Source organism: Artibeus jamaicensis, unplaced genomic scaffold, assembly GCF_021234435.1.
Source record: "Artibeus jamaicensis isolate MK-2021 breed Jamaican fruit bat unplaced genomic scaffold, CSHL_Jam_final contig_525, whole genome shotgun sequence".
In the NCBI taxonomy this organism is placed as follows: Eukaryota; Metazoa; Chordata; class Mammalia; order Chiroptera; family Phyllostomidae; genus Artibeus; species Artibeus jamaicensis.
The window spans coordinates 7,278,830-7,299,705 of NW_026521874.1; the positions used below are offsets into that span (position 1 = coordinate 7,278,830).

Sequence of the window (20,876 nt, forward strand, 5' to 3'; positions counted from 1 at the left end):
GAGGTTCCTATATCTTAGCTGTAATTTTGATGTGGTTCCATAAAGAGGAGCGCAGAGTCTGCCTACATCACCGTCTCGACGGACTGTTGAGTTCTTGGTTCTAGGTGGCAGCCACTTGTCCATATTCTGTGGCTTTAACTTCAGGGCAAAAGGCATGGGGCCGAGTTTTAAAGAAGAGAGAGATGATAAGTACTTTGAGAGACGGTATTATACACAGAGAGATCATGTCCTTCTTACCCTGCTCTCTCCACCCTACCCCCCCCCCCCCGTGACTTTTGGAGAACAGAGACTCTTTCTGAGTGATTTCTGCAGCCCCAGGGCCTTGAGTGGGGCTGACCCCCCCCCCCCCAATGCTTATGGAGTGTTTCTTAAACGGAACCTTGGTTTCTTGATACTGCCCTTGACTTCTGGAGACCTCGGTGCTCAGGGCTGGATGCTCTGAAGTGACGGTTGGCTTCATGTCCCACTGGGAAAGAATGCAGGGATAACACAGATAGGCACTGGATTCTGAGCATCCAATGTACAGGGTCCGGCACAAATCACACCCCCTTTTTAAATTACAAAGTCGGAAGCATGTAATTCTGTCACGTAACAATATCACACCCAAGCATACTGTATGACGTTTTAGGTGACATGTTAAAAGGAAAACTATAAATCGTTACAACTATATTATTACACTACCAACCACATCCCAAGCAGGCCTTACTTCTGCCAGACCCTGTGTGTTACACTATCTGATTATCTATAATGTCACACTGTCCTATGGATTGGGTTTATCATTTGCCTCTTGCAGAGGCAGGAAATCACATTCCGAGGGATTATATCTCTTTTCTGAATATACTTTGCCAGGAAAGAGCAGGATTTGAACCCAGGAACCTGGGGCTCTGGAGCCCAAGGCCTTTCGCCAGGTCACACTGGAAGCAAAACATTTGTACGTGAATCTCCCTTCAAAACTGAGGCAAGAACCCTGGTCTCAGGTGGTCCTGGAACTTAACCCTTGCAGGCCCGTATGGCCTGAAGGTCAGTCCTTGGAACTGCAGGTTGGAGTTTGGGATTCACTGGTGCCAAGTCTCTGTTCTATGGGACCCACCATATGGGACGGAGAATTCATCACAGCCTCTGGCAGGCAGCCTGGCCTGGAAATAACCCCAGAAGGCTACATTTTGATCAGGAAGCTCGCAGCTGTTTTTCAAAGTCATTGTCGGAATTTTACATTGTACTTTATTTTTAGTAAACCTAAGCACCCCTTGTTTTGCGGCCGGTCTTCTCGTTTCCTTGGTGTTCTGGGCTGTCGCGGTAGGTACTCAGCACCCGTTCAGAGAGATCGGGGAGTTTGGAGAGGTCAGCACACCTCGTTGGGCCAAGCAAGGAACGGGGCCTCAGGAAAAAAAAATCCAAGTAAAGTTAAGTACATAAACAGCTGTGGCCTTGTCTCCAAGTCTCAAGGTTGCGGTGGGGAAAGGCAGGGGCTACAAAAAGCTCCGAGGCTCCCCTGAATGGGCAACGCCTCTTTCCCTAAAGTGAGGTCTGTGGAGGGCCCGACAGACGCCCTCGGACAGACAGCGGTGCCAGGCGGGCCCGTTTGCCACGGGGCCCGCAGGGGGCTGTGCAGAGAGAGCTCGATTTGCGATTTTCCGAGTGATTCACCAGATGCCGGTCACGCTGGGGCCGAATTCTTGAAAGCGAAGCCACATTTGAATTCTCCAAAGTAAAGCCACGTTTTAGGCCTTGGCTGCAAGGGCCTTGGAATCCAGCCACCCTGGGACTTGAGAGAAGAGCAATTTCACTTTTGAGGTTTGAGGAATCCTAGAATTCAGAGGCTGGGCCCAGCCTGGGAGAGAAACGGATTTCAGTCTGACTTCGCTCCCACCGCCACCCTCCATCACCAGCTCATGCTCATTGTGGGGCAGCACGGTTCATGGCACAGTCTCATTTGAATGAACTATCTGGGGAACCAATGAGGTGTCGGGCTTTTGCTGGGAGGGGGCAGGGAAACACTGAGATCCCACGAGCTCCGCCCGTGGAAATGGTGGATGTCTTTCTCTCCCCTCCCACCCCCAGGAAAGCAATTCTTCTGTGGCTGTGTCTACGCAACTGATTTGAGAGAGGGGAAAGGGAGAGAAAAAAGAAGCCACATGTAAAATTCAGGGCTTTGTTATTTTCTCTTGCTTGCACAATACCACACAGATCGTGTGGTTGACTTATTTTTAACTGAGTGTTTGTGCAAATGAACCAAGCCGGTCAGTTGCTTGGGCAATGCTGAGATCAGAAGCAAGCTGATCAAAGGCACCAAGAGCAACCACTAATTTGACCAGAAAAACAAAAACAACCCACAATCGCTAGACAAAGGCATGTCAGTTTGGACTGTGTAGAGACGTGGCCTGCCTTGAAGTCTGGTGAGCAGTGTTACCAAAATGAGCCACCCTCCCGCCAATCCAAATAGCTGAGCCCCAGCCACTCCGCCTTCCAGTTTAGCTTGGAGACAGCGGGTGTGTGTGCGTGTGTGTGGTGAGGAAGACAATGGGAGAGGGGATTGCTGGAAGTACAATTCTGGCCATTGACTTTAGTGACCAATCAAACAGAGCAAGCCAGAATCTAATGTCTTATTAGTCAGTTGGTGACGCAGCGGCCAGTTCCGTCAGCTGTACGGTATTTTTTTATTTCCTTATTTTGCGTGGCGTTAGGGAACCTACTTCCTCTCTCTCTTCGTAGTTCTGTTGAGATATGAGTTCGCCACGGGTTCAGCATATTGTGGGCTGACTTCGGGTGTCCCCCCCGAAGATCTGTTGAAGTCCTAAGCCCTGGTACCTGTGAGTGTGATGTCCTGTGGCAGTCTGGCCGTCACAGGTGTGACTGGTTAAGGTGAGGTCCTACTGGAGGAGGCTGGGCCCTTATTCCAATGGGACTCATGTCCATGTAAGAAAAGGAGGAGAGACAGCGGGGGAAATGCCATGGGAAGGCGGAGGCAGAAACGGGAGCAGTGCAGCTACAAGCCACGGGGTGTCCAGGCTTGGTGGCCCCCACCAGGAGCTGATAGAGAATACAGACACTCACCCGTGGTTTAAGAGGGAGCACGGGCCTGCCGACGCCCTGGTTTCAGACTTCCCGCCTGCAGAGCTGTGAGACAACACAGTTCTGTTGTTTTAACCCACCCAGTTTGTAGTCCTTTCTGATGGTGGTCCCAGATACCTAAGGGACGCCACCATGAAATGAGGGGAAAAGCCCAGGGATAAAACACTCGGAGTCCTAAAATGGTAAATGTTAGTGCTGGAAGAGGCTTCCCAGTCTCTCTTGGTCACATTTTGCAGCGTGGATTCTGTGCCACTCTGACCGCCCAGGCTGCACACGGAGCATGAGCTCCATAGTTAACTGCGTTTGGGAGGTCTTTCAGTCTGTCATCTTAGAAAACAGAAAGTGGCCCTGGCTGGTGTAGCTCAGTGGATTGAGCACGGGCCTGCGAACCAAAGGATTGCAGTTCGATTCCCAGTCAGGGCACATGCCTGGCCAGTTCCCAGCAGGGACCCACGAGAGGCAACCATACATTGATATTTCTCTCCCTCTTTCCTTCCCTTCCCCTTTTAAGATAAAGAAATAAAATCTAAAAAACAAAACAAAACAAAACCAGAAAGCGATTAAAGGCACATTAAAGGCACTGACAAGTCCTGCAGCCAGGGAACCTGGGAGCCTGTTGCACTGTGAACAAGGCAGCATGTTCCATCCTGGGTGACGGGACGCTCTGGGGCAAGATGCCGCTTTACTTCTCATGCAACTGCTCTTCCATGGATAATTCCGTGGGGCATTTGGGATGCTTACCTTCACGGGTCAACCTGACTGGATGAGGAGACGCCCAGGTGGCTGGTGGAACATTACTTCTGGGTGTTCTGGGTGCTCCGGTGAGGGTGTTTCTGGGAGACACTGTCATTTGGGTTGGTGAACTGAGTGAAAACCTATGGCCGCCCCCACGGTGGGTGGGTACCACTCCATCCGCGGAGGACCCGAGTACAACAAAAAGGCAGAGGTGGGGTGACGTTCTGGTCCCTGTTCTTGAGCTGAGACGCTTGTCTTCTCTGCCCTTGGACATGGGCTCTCCTGGTTCGTGGGCTTTGGGGCCCAGACTGACACATTGTGCCGTCAGCCCCAAGTCTCAGGCTTTTAGACTGAGGCTGAGTTACACTGTTGGCTCTCCTGGTACTCCAATTTGAACTCCGTTCCGTAATCCCTACAGTAATTCTTTTACCTGCTGTGTGGCTATCTGTCTGTCTTTCCATCCCGCTGGTTCTGTTCCTCTGGAGAACCCTCACTAGCAGACCCCCAGGCGTGTCGTGGTGTGGGTGGAGAACCTGAGGACTACAGAAGCAAGGCTGCTTCTCCCCCGTCCTCCAGCAGTGCAGCCGGAATCCCGATCACCCTCACACGGAGATGGCAGTGATGGCAGTGACGTCCCAGGGGTCCCCCAGCCGAATGGAAAGTGCCCTGCCCACCAGCCCGCTCCTCCCCACATTGCCTTTGGGACCCGAGAAGAGCCACCTCCCCGGGCTCTGTTTCCTCGAAAAGTCAGAGGCTGGAACGAAGTGATCATTGTGTGGCCGTCCAATTCATTCGTTGAAGCCCTAACTCCCCAAGGGACAGTGTTTGGAGGTGGGGATCTTTGGAAGGTAATTAGGTTTCAATGAGGTCACGAGTGGGGGCGCCTGGTGGTGGCATCAGTGTCCTTGAAGGGAGAGGAAGAGGCTGGGCTCTCTCTCCTCTCGCCACTCTGTGCCACGTGAGGACACGGGTGGAGCCATCGCGAGCCAGGACCAGGGCCCTCACCAGAGCTGGACCAGGCTGGAACCCTGATTGCAGGCCTCCAGCCTCCAGAGCTCTGAGAAATAAACGTCTGTTGCTTAAGCCACCCATTTATGGTATTTTGTAACATTTTGTTCAGCAGCCTGAGATGGTCGTCTCGAAGATTCCTTCCAGTGTGAAGATTATATGCCTATTGATCCTGCCTGTATGTGGCTAAAAGATGTAATTTATCCTTGGACGGAAACCTCTATTGAAAGGGCCAAATTATTATTTTGGTCAATGATGTATTACGCTTCCCTTGTCCATCTCTTGTCTCGGCTCTGTCAGCAAATTCAGTGCCGATGAGTTAATGTATATGAAAGTGCTTTGTAAATGCCAACACGGCATTGCCCAAATATAAGAACTTGTTTTCATGTTATCTCAGTTGAGAACTTAGCAGCCGGGATGAGGATAAAGTGCATCCGGTAGCATGTGCTGCCCATGACGTCGTGGGTGCAAGGTGAGCATAGTACATGTGTATTTCGGTTTCCGTGAAAATTTAAGAAACAGCAGCATGATGTGTTTGTAAACAGGTGATCTTGAGAAGCTGGCTCAAAGCCACAGCCGGACCCTGAGACTTAACATCCGTGTGGTCTCAGATGAGCAACTTAGCTTCTCTATGACTTGATTTCTTCTTCTGCAACGTGGGTCTCATATCTAGTCTCAGCTGCCCAGGGTTGAGGGCATGATTTAAATGAGGGAATGTGAGGGACAGAGCTGTGTGCGAGCTCTCTGTGTGCATGTCTATTTCATGAGCATTTCAAGCAGGAAGCATATGCCAATGTCACGGGTCTGTGATGTTGTCTTTCCTCTTATGTTTTGCACATTGCTTTGTTCCCCGTGGTTTGCTCTGTGCTCCCCAAGTAAAACCACCAGGAACAAGAAATACCAGATGGCAGCTTGGAAGTGTAGCATCGGACAAACCGGGCTCTGGAAGACACTCGAGGGGTTTACCTTTCCCAACATCCCGATGCTTGTTTTTCTCCTCTTCCACATCTTGTAATCATACATTAGAGACAAACACTGGGCCCTTTAAAGCATTACCCACAATGGCCTGGATTGCACATTTCGGCCAATGCCCCCAAAGAGTGGCCTCGCTTTGAGGGGAATTAAACCTTTGTCTGTGGGAGTGGAAAATTGAGGATGTGAAAAACCAGTCGCATGGCAGACCACTGTGACCTCCCTGTCTTGGGCTCTGTCCTTGGCTCGCGCTTGTTTGTTGGAAAGTTTGTTGGAGAAGGGAAACATTTGAGTCCATTATTTTAAAAGCAGCAGAAAATAGACTCTGGGGGAAAAAAATGTGCCTTGGCCACAGGAACTAAATAGGCCGTTTTGATCTGTGCCTCCTGCCCTGCTGTGGGTGCCAGGAGCTACGCTCTCAAGCTTGCAAAAAATGTCCTAATGAAGCGTTTGAGAAATGGCTACTTAATGGAACTGGGGGGCCGGAGTTATCACAGAAGCGCCTAGAAAGAAGGGTGGGGTATAATTTATTAACAGCAATATATGGATCGGGGAGCCTGCAACATTTATGAGAAATGAAAATGGGACTTTACATGAGATCCAAGCCTTCTGCTCTCCCTAGGATGCCTGGTTGGAGAGACCTGCATGCCTCCCCTTTCTCTGTTAACGCCCAGCCCCTCTTTACTAGGGAAGGGGGTGGCATCTCTGTGAACTGAGCCTCGTGCACCAAAGGCTCGTGCTCTGTATCTTCCTGTGATGGAGACGTTTCTGTTTATCACACGGAGGTTGAGGTCCTTAATCGATGGAGGATGTCTCTGGTCACTTCAAGGGCTCAGGCTATCTCTCTTGTCACTTGGTCTATTAGTCAGGGCTCTGTTGAGTGTGAGGTGCACAAATACAGTTCATATTGTCCTGACACTGAAAAAATGGGGTGCAGGTCTTACTTTGGACTCCTTCTGAGCAGATCTTGGGACCAGAGGATGAGTACAAGGAGCCTATTTGGGAGATGGCCCCCGGAAACTGGCTTAGGTAGTGGAACATGAGGTGGAGGAGAGGAGAGAGATGATAAAGGGTGTTCATGAGTAAGCTAGTTATCGTGTGGACCAATGGAGCTTAGCCCATTTGCTCCAAACTCTGGGTGACTGTGATAACTCGAGTTGTCACAATCGAGGGGGAAGGGAGCTAGGGAAGTTGTCCGTTCAATCTCTGCAGTCATTGGTTGAGGGCTAGTGCTGGGGTTTTAACTCTGGCATTCTTGGCTCTTCTTGCATGATGCCAAATGCACCCACATGGTCAAGGGCTTGGGGAGGGACTGTCAGGCAGAGACTCACAGCTGTTTTCTATAAAGAACTGTCAGCATGTGAAGGTGACTGCCAAGAAGCTATGGATGCATCATCCATAGCGTCTGCCATGAAGGGGAAGTGGTAATGGACTTAGCTGATTGAAAGTTCAAGTTTGGATTAGCTTCAGGCATAGGTGGATCCACGGGTGAAAAGAGTATTATCAGGGCTAGGTCTGTAGCACTTTATTATTGATTTTCCTTTTCTGGACATCAGCTCCGCTCTTAGGCAGGGCTGTCCATGTGATGGTCCATTGACTTCCAATAGCTACAAGTTTTTATCCAATTCAGCAATGCCAATTGGGGGGAAAGAACACTCCCCCCCCCCCAACAATTTCAGTGGAAGTCCTGGAATTTATTCCTACTGGCTCAGCTTGGTCCCTTCATTATAAGATATTTCACAATCAGTCTATCTAATCCTCTTGAGGCCCTGAATCTTCACCTGCACAAGGATGTTACAACACTGTCTTCAACGAGGACCATTTGGTTCTAAATGACCCCCATTCTACTTCCTTCAAAAAATCCCATTTGCGTCCACAGCATGTGGGTGCAAGCATGGCTTTACATGTTGTCCTTTGACTAGTTTGTTTCTTCTTCCTATTTATGCTCTTTCTGAGGAACTCCCCCATTCTCTTGCTTAATTTACACTTTCATTTTAATTGTTTAATGTCCTCAGTACCCAGCACAGAGGCTGGCATTCACTGGGCATGCAAGAAATCTTTGTGAGACGAGAAGAGAGATGCAAAAGGAAGAAATGAGGATTTTCAAGTTGAAGTTCAACATTCCCTTCTGAGCTAGGAATTCAGACTTGGATGTCGCTGGTAACATGCGGCACATTCATGCTGCACTTCCAACAAAGGTCCCGAACTGACCTTAGCCTCTTGGTTTGCAAACCGTGCCCCACACACCACCTTCCCCACTTCGCTCTGTCTGACCTCTGGACATCCTACCAGAGGTTCGATTAGTGGACACAGACGTTGTGTTTCAGAGGACCATGAACCCTCCAAAATCGTGTAAAATTTGTACATGTGCGTCTCTGTGAATTGACTTGACGTGTTGCCTCTGTAGGTTTCATCAGACCAACCGAGGGTCTAAAACACAAGTCACTTCAGTTTTAAGTTGTCCTGCATTTGAGAAGGCACAGCATAGGCATCACCCCTCGTCCACCCAGCAGACGCCCAGGGCAAGAGGCCAATCTCACTGCCTAGATTTGTCTTCCCATTGACCATAGGATGCTTATCACAGAGCTCGATCGCATTTATCTTAGAGAGGGAGTAATGGTTCCCCTTTCCCTCCACACAGCTTCCTCTTACCTCCCAGCCTGAGCGATCATTCACAAGGCATCACACCTGCTTAACAGTTGCTAGCTACTAGAGCCCTTTCCCATCCATTGTTCAACTTTGTCTTCCCACAACATTCAAGCTCTGGAGGAAAGATCGACCCAAATAAGAATCCCTTGGGCTTCTAGATGACTTTCTGGTTACTGTCTCCCTGAGGTCAGACTTTCTGCTCTGCCCGTTAGGAGAGTGTTCAGCTGCAAGTAGGAAAACCTACTCTGTGTTTTTGCCTTCTATCACGTATTTTCCTTACGTCGCAAGAAGTGACAGAGCAAGTGGTTGCTTGTGTTGGTTCTGCTGTTTGGCGACACCATTGCCAGCAAGGCTCTGTGTCTCTTTCTTTGCCTGAAGTGTTGGCTTTTTATCCCATTGCTTGTTGCCTCGTGTTACAAGATGGATGCTGGAGCACCAGACACATGCACAGTTGGGGGAAAAGAAGGGCATGGAAAAAGGGCTGTGTCAGCCATGCTGCTCTCTTATTACCAGGAACTTGTATGCATGACAGTACCCCTGTGACTGCCTCCCTTGGCAGACTTACGTTCTCATTGGTCTTCACTCGGTCAACTTTTCAGGAAGATCATAAGAGTGAAGGAGAAGCTTGTCATGTTTGGTTTTCATTTACGCACAGTCCATCTGGCTTGGGGCACAGTCATGTCCTGTCACTCCTTGGAAACATCAGACCAGGTTTCTCCATTTCACTTAGAGTCAAAGCGGAAGGAAGTCTTCATGGTGGCTTGCAAGATCCGACTGCCATGGCGTTTCTGAGCTAATGCCTACTGCCTGCCCTCGGCCCACTTCCTCCCCGCCACGCCGGCCTCTGGGCCCCACTCATGCCTCTTTGCCCTGCCTGTCCCCTCCACAGGGAACGCTCCTCCCCACTAAACCCACACGGTTGTCAAACCCCTTTCCTGTCTTTGTTGAGATGTTACCTTCTCAGTTGGGCCAACTCATTGCCCTTTTCCATGCCTGAGCTGCGTCACCCGTGTATTAATCTCCTGTCACAAAGTACCACAGACTGGGTGGCTTAAAACAACAGAACTTTATTGTCTCACTGTCTTGGAGACCAGAAGCCCCAATCGGGGTGTTGGCAGGGCCTTTTCTTCCTGGAGGCTCTGAGGGAGAATGTGACTGATGCCTCTCTCCTCCTAACTGCTGGTGGTTTCGGACAGTCCTTGGCGTTGTGTGACTTGTAGATGCACTGCTCCCCCCTCTGTCTCCATCATCATGTGGGCTTCTCCCTGTGTCCCTGTGTCTGTCGAAACTTCCCTCTTCTTAGGAGGACACCAGTTATCGGATTAGGGCCTTGATCTGCTATGGCTCCATCTTACCTTGGTTCCGTCTGCAAAGATGCTATTTCCAATAAGGTCACATTCTGAGGTTCTGGGTGGGCATGAATTTGCCAGGGGTGGGGTGGATATACTATTTAAGCCATTGCACCCAGATTTACTTTTTTTCTTCTAAAACCACCATGCACCTTCCAACATCCATTGAATCTACTCAACTGTTGGTCATTGTCTGTCTCCGCCACCATGAGGACCAAGAGCCTCGCTACTTTGGTGGTGGTTTATCCTTTGACACAGGAGCTGTTTGTTAAGTACGCATTGAGGGATGAATTGCCAACTCCACAAAATCAGGATTCTGCTGGCAAGAAAGAGGCAGAATGGTTCATCGAATGGATAACTCTCAGGTCTACTGCTACCCTTCCAGGTTCCTCTGGGGTCCTGCCTCACTGCCCACATGAGTCCATTATGAGTTGAACTGTGTCTCCCCCCTCTCCCCCTGAATTTATATGATGGTTGCAGTCCTAATCTCCGGGACCTCAGAATGTGCTCTGATTTGGAGGTAGCATCTTTATAGTGGTGACTGAGTTAAAATGAGTTCTAATCCAGTGTGACTGTTTCCTTATAAAAGGGGGAAATTTGGACCCAGACACACACACAGACACACCGGGAGAATGCTGTGTGTACATGAGGTAGAGATGGGGTGATGCTCTACAAGCTGAGGAACACTGAGGGTGGCCCACAAACCACCAGAAGCTGGGAGAGAGGCCTCCTAGCCTCCTTCATGGCCCTATAGCCCTCAGAAGGGTCCAAGCCCACTGACACCTCGACCTTGGACTTCTCGCCGCTAGAACCATAACATTTCTATTGTTTAAGCCTCCGGGTGGTGTGGTACTTTGTTCCAGTGGCCCCAGAATCCATCCCAAATGCACTCACCTTTCAGACAAGCCCAAGACATTGTGGATTCTCCCAGCTCCGGGCCCTAGGCTGAGTCACACACCACAAAGGGGCTCAGAGTTGAGGGGGAAGATGGGGCCATGGCTCCCAACTGTCAGAGCCTCGTCTCCATGTGTCCTGAGAACTGGATGTGGGCCTTTATCCCGTGCCTCACGCAGGGAGCCCTTATCTTGTGCACCCCACCCCCGCAGCAAGCCAGGCCCAGGAATGCATGTGTTTGTTGTTGCTTGTGTTATTGAATATCCATGAAATGCAAAATGGCACCGTGACCTAATGAGGTATTAACCCTGCCTCATTACTACACATCAACCGTGAAGGCAAGCCCTGTTTGGCCAGGACCATTTCAAGGAGATTTAGGAAATATTTGAGGCTCTGAAAGAATGACTGGAAGCCGGGGACTCTTGGAGGAGCGTCCCGGAGAGCCCAGGGCAAGAGATGAAGACTAGACCCCCCCCCCCACCTCACCTGTGCTCCGGCTGCTCCTGTCCTCATCCCCGTGGGAAGGACCAAGGGCGCGGAGTCTGCGGATCTGGGTCGACAGCCCAGCTCAGCTGCCGTGAGACCACTTATCCCTTCAGAGCCTCAGTTTCCACCTCTGTGAAATGGAAATAACGACTGTAAATGCCTCGCGACGGTATGAAAATGTAATGAGGTTACAGACCATATACAAAGCACCTGGCTCATCGTGGCCCCTTGCCGACTCGGGGCTACTCTTACCTCCGCTGCTTTTTCCGTGTTGTTTTTGGTGATACTGAAAGGAAACCAGGATAGAGGAAACGGATACTTGTCAGCTGGTCCCGTCGAACCCTTGCCCCTCAGAGAGTGAGGAGATGGGAGTGGGTGACTCCAATAAGCACTATTACCTGCCCTCCATGAAGCATTTGCTGTGTGTCCCCCCAGTATTTCTAGCAACAGCCCTCTGGGAGCCGCAGTGTTAGCTTCACGGAGGAAGCAGAGGGTCAGGGATCTTGCAGAGCCTTGTGACGTTCAGCAGCTGCTGGGAAGTGGCAAGTCCAGGATCGGAGCCTCGTTCACATGACAACAGATGCCATGTTTGTCCCCCAACACCAGTCCGGGACCAGGCACCTCAGTCGTTATCAGTCCTGCAGGTGAAAGGTCAGGGGTCCTGGCACCCTAATCCAGTCCTTGCTCTGGTCTTCCCAGGGGAGCTTTGATCGCCTTGTGTGTCCACCGCGTCCCAGCTCCAGTGGCTGGGAGGTCACCGTCCCCCACTACCTGGGGACTCCAGGGGCCAGGAGCTGTGTGGCCTGTGCCTGTAAAGCAGTTTGATGATGTGTTAAGTGTCACTGGTTAATGAGCTGCAGGGCCAAACACGCAGGGTCGGGCGAGGGAGGTCTCCCAGCCCCAGACACATGGTCCTGCCCAAGTTCAATCGTAAACGTCACGACCAAGGGCGGGCCTGGAGCCACCCCCTCAGAGAACCCCGACTTCCGTTGCCCCATTGGCCTCCTGACTAATTCACTCCCCACTCAACAGCTCGGCCCTGACTTCCTCCCCCACCCCCACCCCCCAGCCCATCCTGGGGTTGTCGCCATGGGAGGTCTTTTTGCACAACAGGGCAAAGCAATTAAGGCCAGACGGGGCGAATTAAACCAGAAAGAATGAGTTTCCTCCAGCGCCAGAGAATTATTTGGGGCCTCGCTTCCAGGAGAAACCTGGGGAAGAGGCAGAGGGCAGTCCAGTGGTGGGGGCGGAGACTGGTGGTCTGGAAGGAGCAAAGAGATGGGGGGTTTCCCCGGGCACAAAGGTGGACGTGGAAAGAATGAGAAGGAAGGATGGGAGAGCCCCGTGACTCCCCCTCTCACTTGTGCATTCACTTACTTACTCATTTACACGTCCAACACTGGCCTCCATGTTCGGAATCCGAGGGCAGGTTCCAGACTCCAGTGCCCCGCTAGGGAGCCAGGGCTTTGGAATGAAGTGGATGCCGCGGGTACCACCATTCGTTTTGGGGGGAACCCTGGGCAAGCGACCGAAGCTTTCTGAGCCTCAGTGTCCTCATCTATGAAATGGCAATAAATTAAGTGAACATTGCCATGCACCCAGTAGGCGTCTCAGAACAATAAAACATCACGCGTAGATTCTTCTGTGGGTGCCACTGAATGAATGAGTAACTGCTTGCGTGTACTTTTCTAAGTGTTTTGTATGTACTAACTTTACTGCTGAGAAGTACGTGAGGAAGTAGTTAGGACCGTCTTCTTTTCTTTTGAAATGTTAACTGAGGGACCCAAAGATTACAGTACCTTCCAAAGTCATGCAGCTTTTGCAGCAGAAGACCTGGAATTTGAACCCAGCGAGTTTAGCTTCAGAAACTGCAGCGGGAGGCCTGCCCACGATGCCGGGGAGAGAAAGGGGAATTATAGGTTACGTATTTAAGGACTGGGGATTGGGCCAGAGGGTCTCTTACAAGAATTCTATTCAAGGCCTCCCCGACTCCTGGCTGAGTACAGACTCACTCACACATGCACACAAACACACGCTTGTGTGTGCACAGCTTGGCCTCCGCTGACCTCAGCGGCTGCCCCCCCCCCATGCCCCGTAGCAGTAGCTGTTTCCTGGGAAAGGGTGGGTGGAGTGGCTGGGTGGATGCCTAAAGCCAAGCCTGCTGACCCCCGTAACCCCAATTTCATCCCACACTGCCCTCCTCCCGGCTTCCCCCCTTCCTTCCTTCCCTCCCTCCAGGGCCCGGTGCAAACGCAGCGTCCAATTTGTTACCTACACCGCGAGGTCAGGGCCCTGCTGGCCCCTGCACTTTTCTCAGCGTGGGTCACTTGGCTGTGGCTTACTTAGTTTCCTCTCTGTTCTTTGAAAGCGGGAATGGAAGGCGACAAGGGAACAGGGTGCCTTTCTGGAGTCCTGGAGGTGTCTCCATGTTCCGGAGGTGAGGCTGTGGTGGCAGGAATGGGATGGAGAACTGGGCTTCTTGAAGCCCATTGGGCTTCAGACATAAAGCACAGAAAGATACTGCATGTGTGTTGTGTGTGTGTGTGCTCAGACAGACATTTTTCTAGCCAGAGGGTTCACAGATGTTTTCACAATTTCACAGGGATTTGAGTCCCCGTGGAGTTAAGAGCTATGGGCTTGAAGTCAGGGAGAGTTGGTCAACAAGGTTCTGGAGTATCTAGGGAAACTGAGGCGCCAAAGAAAAATGCCATGGGTGCACAGAGTCCCAGAACTATACTGTTTGGTCCAGGGACACCATTCAAATGTCTATGACGACCAAAGGTCCAGCCACATATAGGAAAACCCCTAGTGTCTGGGAGACAGTGTATCTAGTAGACCAGCAAGAAAGCCGTGCATGTCCCCAGTGAGGGGCCACATCTCAGCTGTACCCACTGTTGCCGGATTGGAACGTTGTCCCAACGTGGCTAGAATTTCAGATATTTTTTTGGAGCAAAATCAGAAATCCGAAGTTTTGTCTGAAATAGCTTAAATTTCGTACTTTAATCAAACACGGAATGTGGCGAAAGCCAACCCCGAGAGATGTGCACACCGGATCTGACCTCTGGGCCTCCGGTTCCTGATACCCAGCATCTTGTCTCCACACTTTCCCGGGGGCAGAGCTGCCCACCAGCCAAGGAGAGCCAGCTGTCTCTTCAGATCACCAAAAATAAAGTCATCAGAACTAGAAGCCAGGGCCCCTGGGTCCCCCTGGGTCACAGCCCTTTCTTGTCTATCAGGCCCCTTAGAGAACATCTCTTCTCATTCCATCTTTCCAGATGGTCAAGTCCAGCTAACAGACATAGTTTCCTCTGATTCATCCATCGTGTGATTTATGGGAAATTTACCGCATTCATGCCCTCAATTCTTCTCCCATTTGGCACAAAGCTCTTTGGCCTCACACCTTGATTCTGGATTGGGCCATGTAGCTTGCTTTGGCCAATGGGACCTTACTGGGTGTGATACAAGCCAAGGTTCGAAAAGCACTAACTGATGTTGGCTTGTTTCGCTGACTTTTGGACCCCTGCCGTTACCTTGTGAATGAACACAGGGTAGCCTGCGGGAAGCAAGTGAGAGGGCCCGGGGCCCCCGCCGAGGCCACCCTGGACCAGCCAGTCCCCAGCCACCATCCCAGCTGACTCCAGTCACAAAAGCAACCCCAGTCTAAATCAGCCAAACTCAGCTCAGAGAAGAATCACCCCGCCTTCTCATAGACTCATGAGAAATGGACACGCACTTGCCATTTTAAGCCTCCGAGCTCTGGGGAGTCCGTGGTACCCAGCGAGAGCTTACAGATACAAGTAGGAAGAGTGAGGGTTTTTAAGAGTCAGTGGTAAGGAATAGTGAATCTGTGCTTCCCCCCCTTCCTCAATGTATGACAGATCGTTTGCCTTTCCTTACTAAAGCTCAGATAGTTATGAACACTCATTTGAGCAAGGCCATACTGTCTTCTGTGCTCCAGGGACTGCACTGTGGTTGTCTTGCCTGTTCAGTGGGTACACTGCCCTAAGAAATTTAATTAACAGGCCATTCAGGCAGTCAGTTGTATAAAGAGCGGAGCAGTCACGCAGGTCCAGTGTGGAGTTCTAGTCCCACTATTTCTTACACTGTGGATCTTCAACAAATGATCAACCTCAGGTTCCTCGCTTGAAAAATGGGAATGGTCATTCCCATCTTATTCTGAAGAATAAATCAGGTCATAACTCTGATAGGAATTCATTCAGTGGCAAGCAACAGAAAATTCGACAGTGGCTTAAGCCATAAAGACAGTTAATTGTCTCACACAAAAGGAATCTGGAGATCAGCATCTGCTAGAACTAGTTTAAGGCAGGACACTGTCAAGGTAGCATCTTAGTGATTGTCTCGGTCTTCACGGTTGCAAAGTGACGGCTGTGGCCCCAGAAATCACATCCGCGTTCAAGGTACAGGATGGGGGAAATGCCAGACTTTTCAGGAAAGTGTCTTTCCTGGAAGCTGCCAGCAACTTCCCCTTACATTTCATTGGTCTGTCACCCACGATGAGTCATAATTGGGGTTTAATATGTAAAGCCCCCTCTGAAGGGGAATCTGGAAAGTGAAGTATTTGGCTATTGGTATCCTCTGGAATTGCAGCCATTCACAGGAGATGAGATTGGAACGGGGCCCTCTGTTAGCCAAACAGGGACGAGGTGCCAGAGGATGCTGGGAGTAGAACGGGTGCTTGGGAACTGATGGTCCTCCATTGTAAGCCTCTTCTTCAACCTGGAACCTGACAGTGGCTTTAAAGAAGAGGAATGGGGTTTGTTTTAAGGTACATTAGGTAGTAGCATATTTTCCCAGATATAGAAGGACCACAATGGGAGATTTTCTGAACTCCCAATTTCTCCCTGTGGCCATGTTTAGGCCTCAAGTGTCTCTTCCCCGATCCCAGCTTTGGGGAGTCTGTGCCTCCCTCACCCCCACCCGGTGAGTCTAGGGGGCTTTCCACGCCATACTTCTCCACTCCTGCGGGACTCCTCAAAGCCATTTATTAGATGTGAGTTGCTTGGAAAACAAGGTAAAATGCAGATTTCCAAGCAAAATCATTAGATCAGGCTGGCAAGTTGGGGAGGGGCTGGAACACAGGCATGTTTAGCTCACGCCGAAGATGGTCTTTGGAACGCGCTTTGAGATACACTGCCCTGGACTGCAAGGCTCACGGTGCGTGCGCCCTGAGGGCGCTTGCTCTTTGCGTGGAGAAGGCCAGTCTGCAGGAAGAGAGGAGGAGGCCTGGGCAGGCTCCCCGACTACCCCTTATTCCCTTCTAAATGTTGAGCTTCTATAACTTTAGTTTCTATCACTTACTTACATCCTTCATCTGCAATTTCTTCTGCCTGCTGCTCACCACAACACTCCTTGTATTCGTGGAATACTGATGACCTGATAGGGGCAATGACTTGTCCAAGGACATAAAACAAATGTAAGTCCACACTGAAGCCAGAACCTTTATTCTCTGACCACCAGGCCACTGTTCTGTCCTTTGAATTCTTGGGCTACCTGCAGACCTGGGGAAGTACTGGCCTGTGAACAAGGAGAGCTCGTTGATATGCAAAGTAAATCTTTCTGAAAAGATGACCCGTAATTCTCTAGAACTGGACTGTGTTTAACCAAGCAAAGTGTATGAGGCAACACGGGCCAGGCCACACTGCAACAACTAACCCCCAATCTCAGGGGCTGAGCAGAACAAGAGGGCGCTTCCCGCTCGTGCTGCACATGTAGTGCGTGTCTGTCTAGGGCTTGGCAGGCCAGGGGGGGTTCTGCCCCTGGGAGCCTTTCAAAGGTCCAGGCTAATACTGGGTTTGCCCCGACACATGCATCCAAGCTCACCAAAGCAGTGGGACATGAACACGGCGGACTGCTCATCATAGGACGTGAAGCTCTTATCTCCAAGTCACACATGCCTCTTCTGCTCATGTTGCATTGGCCGACGCAAGTCAGCTGGCCATGCCCGACTTTAAAAAAGGCAGAGGAGTACAAGTTTCCCCAGTGCCTGCAGAGCAAAGAATTAAGAAATATCGATGAGTGGCGACATTGGTTACTGCACTGAGGGGAATTCAGCAACTGAGGAGAATCTTTGAATAGAGATATAAGCTTGGCTACTTTGATCATCTAACATTAGCCAGGCACTTTGTTTGTATTGTCTTATGTGATATACATCCTGCTGGATGGAGGGTTATGCCCATTTCACAGAGTGAAAAACTGAGGATTAGAAAGATCATCCAAATGCCCAAGGTCACCTGGCCAGTGAGTGAGGGCTTCAACATTGAATCTCTCTCTCCCTCTCCGTCTTTCTCTTTGTCCCTCTCATGTTCATATTCTTAACCACCATTAAAAAATGTGTTCACCACTTTCCTTCAGAAAGACATGGAAGGGCAAAGTAGAATTAAGAAAAGACGTAAAGATTTCTCTGAGGGAATTCATTGGTCATTGAAGTATTCATGCTGTCTTTCATTAGATGGGAATGTCCAAATCAGGCTTTCTTAAAGCAGAGGAACCAGAGACAACACCAGCAAGCTCACATCAGCACAATACAACATGTAACTCTCCCACAATGAATTCAGTGTGGGGCTCAGAAACTTATCAATATTTTCTAGAGCCTGGTAGAACATGGCTGTCAAAAAAAGCTTCTGTTTTTCCCAACCCCCACTGGAGGGTTTCTTTAAAATTTGAAAAGCCATTTTAAGTAATTTAAATTACCGTTCAGTGCACATTCATACCCCTCTGTTTCCCACTGTGGACAGAGGGCCTTCTCCCCAAGCCTTTGACTCCAGGCTTAGCTGCAGGACATGGTCTGGTCGAGGCAGTGTTAGGGGGCATGATGTAAGCAGAATCCTTAAAGAATGTACTTTAATATTCTGGCTGAATTCTTGAGCTCTCTTAATCCATCACTAAAAAAGCATCACTCAGGTGGTCCTTGTGTCCTTTTTTTCATCCAGGATTCTAGAATAGACCCGTGTGGTACAGATGCAAAGAATGCAGTGCAGCCAAGCTTATGTTGCTGAGTCCCAGTTGATTACTGATCCATGAGTGTAAGAACAAATGCTATTGCTATGGGCCACTGGATTGTGGGCTGGTTCATTACACAGCATCACTAGGGCAAGAGCTGACTAATGCACCATTCATCTTGCATGCTGGTGAGAGAGGAAAGTTGGCCTCGGACATTTCGAGGCTCATTTATTTGGGCCTATTTCATCTGGAGATGTGGGGTGGATCTCCAGAGACATCAAGGACCATGATGAACTCTTGTCGTGGAAGAGTGTAGGGCTGGGGGTTAGAAGACTTGAGTTCTAATCTTGGCTCTATCTCACACTTGCTGTTTGAAGGTCGATAGCTCATTTCTCCTCTCTGGCCTTTTATTTTAGGTTAAGGGGCTGCTGTAGATGGGAAGGGCAAATACATCTAAGTGGTCCACTGAGATTTGTGAATGAAGGTTGTCCTGGGCTCTCTCACAAATTTGGAGGATGGACCCTGGCCTGGAATAAAAGTTCTATGATTGATTATTGATGTCTGCCATGAGCACAGGGTTGTGGTTTTTTTTTTTTTTGGTCCATGCCTTTCCTAATGTAGACATTGGGGACTGCAGGAGTCTAAGAAGCCAGCCTGTTGTCCTTGTGCCCTGACAGAGATCGAGTCAGAGAGAAATATGATCTCCTGTGAAAGAACAGGAGGGACTGGAGTTCACAGACTCTGTGAGGTTAGGGTGACTATTTTGTAAAATTCCTTGCATTTCCTCAGCAGAAGGCACTCTCGGTGGAGAGCTGCAGCTGTGACGGTGACGTTGGCAGGCCGCTGGGAGCACACGCCCCTCTGCCCACCAAATGGTGGGGAATCTAAGCTGACAAAATCCAGGGCTTTAAAAATTAAAGTTGATCAGGAGCATTCAAAAGGAGTGAGCAGAGCTGGCAGCTTTGGTCCCTTGAAGAGCAGCAGGTGCAAGTCCTCATAACAGGGTGATGGGTACCATTTGGTCAAGGAAACAAAATCGTGGAACCCACGGCCACTCTGAGTTGAACAAGAATCAAAGCGGAGGCATCCAGCCCTCCATTTGTTCATGCATTGTTCATAAGGACATTTAATTGGCTGCCCCTAGGGACTAGTTTTGAAAGTATCACCCCCACCGCCTTTTAAAAATATGCTCACACCTGGCATCAGAGCTCTTTCTGCAGCCTTTGGGTTAATTACCAAGCTTCATACTTTAGAGTGGCTTAGAGAACATAGACTCAAAGATTAGTCCGCATACAGGGCGGCTGTTGAAAAAGCATCTTCTTGCAAGGGTAAAAAAAAAAAAAAAAAAGAGGAGGAAAGAAAAGATCAGCCAGAATTTTGCTTAAGGGGGAAACGCTTGTTGGTTCTACTCCTTTGGAGCCTAGTTCATCCATCTGCGTGTTCACACCGATGCCTGCCGGGTCAGTGGCCATTGCTAGGCAGGCGTTCGGCCACCTTGCCTTCTCGGGGAGGCCCAGGTCATGACGCCAACTTGTGCACGTCAGGGCATCACACTGACTGGACAGGAGGAATAAAAGTCCACTGTGCAAACTCTGGGACCGAGATTAAGCTTTCCATTCAACGAAGGTTAATGACAGTTAAGGTTTGCTGAGCACTCACTGCACCCCAGATGCTGTTCTAAGGCCCCACATGGTTGGTCACCTTTAATGGTCACATCAGTGCCCGTGAGTTAGGTACTACGGTCCTGCACCCCTTGGCATCTGTGTCTGACAACCTGTTAGATAGCAGGAAGTTAAATGGCCCGTCCAAGGCCACAGTGCTCGTAAGTGTGAGGGCCGGGATATGAACCAAGAAACCAGAGTCTAAACCTTACTCTTGGGAACTGTGTTATTTGGACTAGTAGCTCCCAAAACCACCTGGAGGGCTGGTTAGGACACAGACTGCTGGACGGTGCCTTCAGAGCATCTGATTTAGCCCAGTCAGTGTTTGTAGCAGAAATCTGCATGTTACAAACGCTCAGGTGATGCTGATTGTTGCCAGTCCAGAGATTACACTTTGGGAACCACCGGTTTGGGATAATGTTGAGTGTCGGTGGCCTAATGCAATGTAAGTGTGTATTGTGCTCATACAACAGATGTGAACACCCCTGGTTGTGGGTACTTTTCTTCCCTACAGTGATTCAGGAATTGATTTCTTCCATCTTGTTGCTTTGCTTCTCCCCAGGCACACTGATGCCCAGTGGCCATGAAGACAGAAGCGAAACCACAGTGAAGAGAAGGCTTCTTAGAAGATGTAGTCCCGAAATGACATACATCACATCCGCTGCATTTCTTGGCAAGTACCAGTCACATGACTGTCACTGGCAAGAGGTTTTCTGGGAAATGTAGTCTTTATCCAGGGTGTGGATCTAAGGGCATTCCTTCCCAGCTCAGAGGAGTGATGTACTTTGGGTAGTTGAACCAAAACAATATATGGGATATTTTCACTTGTGCTTTTACTACCAGGATGTCACGACAATAGAATAACTCCCAAGTCTCTTTCATTAACCATTACGTTACTGCCTCAGTTTGCTGGCTTATTAAATGTGTGGGGGAGGTCCAAATTTCTTCACTGAATTGTGGAGGGTGTGTCAGTTAGCTGTTGCTGCGTAACAAACCACCACCAAACCCCAGCGGCAGAAACAATCGGCACTCCTTTTGCTCCTGTCTGCAGGTTCCTCGGGGCATCTCTATTCATCTTGACTGAGCTGGC

At 49.9% G+C, this 20,876-nt stretch overlaps 1 long non-coding RNA gene across 1 annotated transcript in view; it reads left to right on the forward strand.

Moving 5' to 3' along the window:
- LOC119057468 (uncharacterized) overlaps nucleotides 1–20,453 on the forward strand; it is a 180,574-nt gene extending 160,121 nt beyond the window's left edge. The window contains exon 3 of the long non-coding RNA XR_005084092.2: nucleotides 20,349–20,453. This is a non-coding gene — a long non-coding RNA (uncharacterized LOC119057468). The remainder of the gene's footprint in view (nucleotides 1–20,348) is intronic.
- Nucleotides 20,454–20,876: the final 423 nt, after the last annotated feature.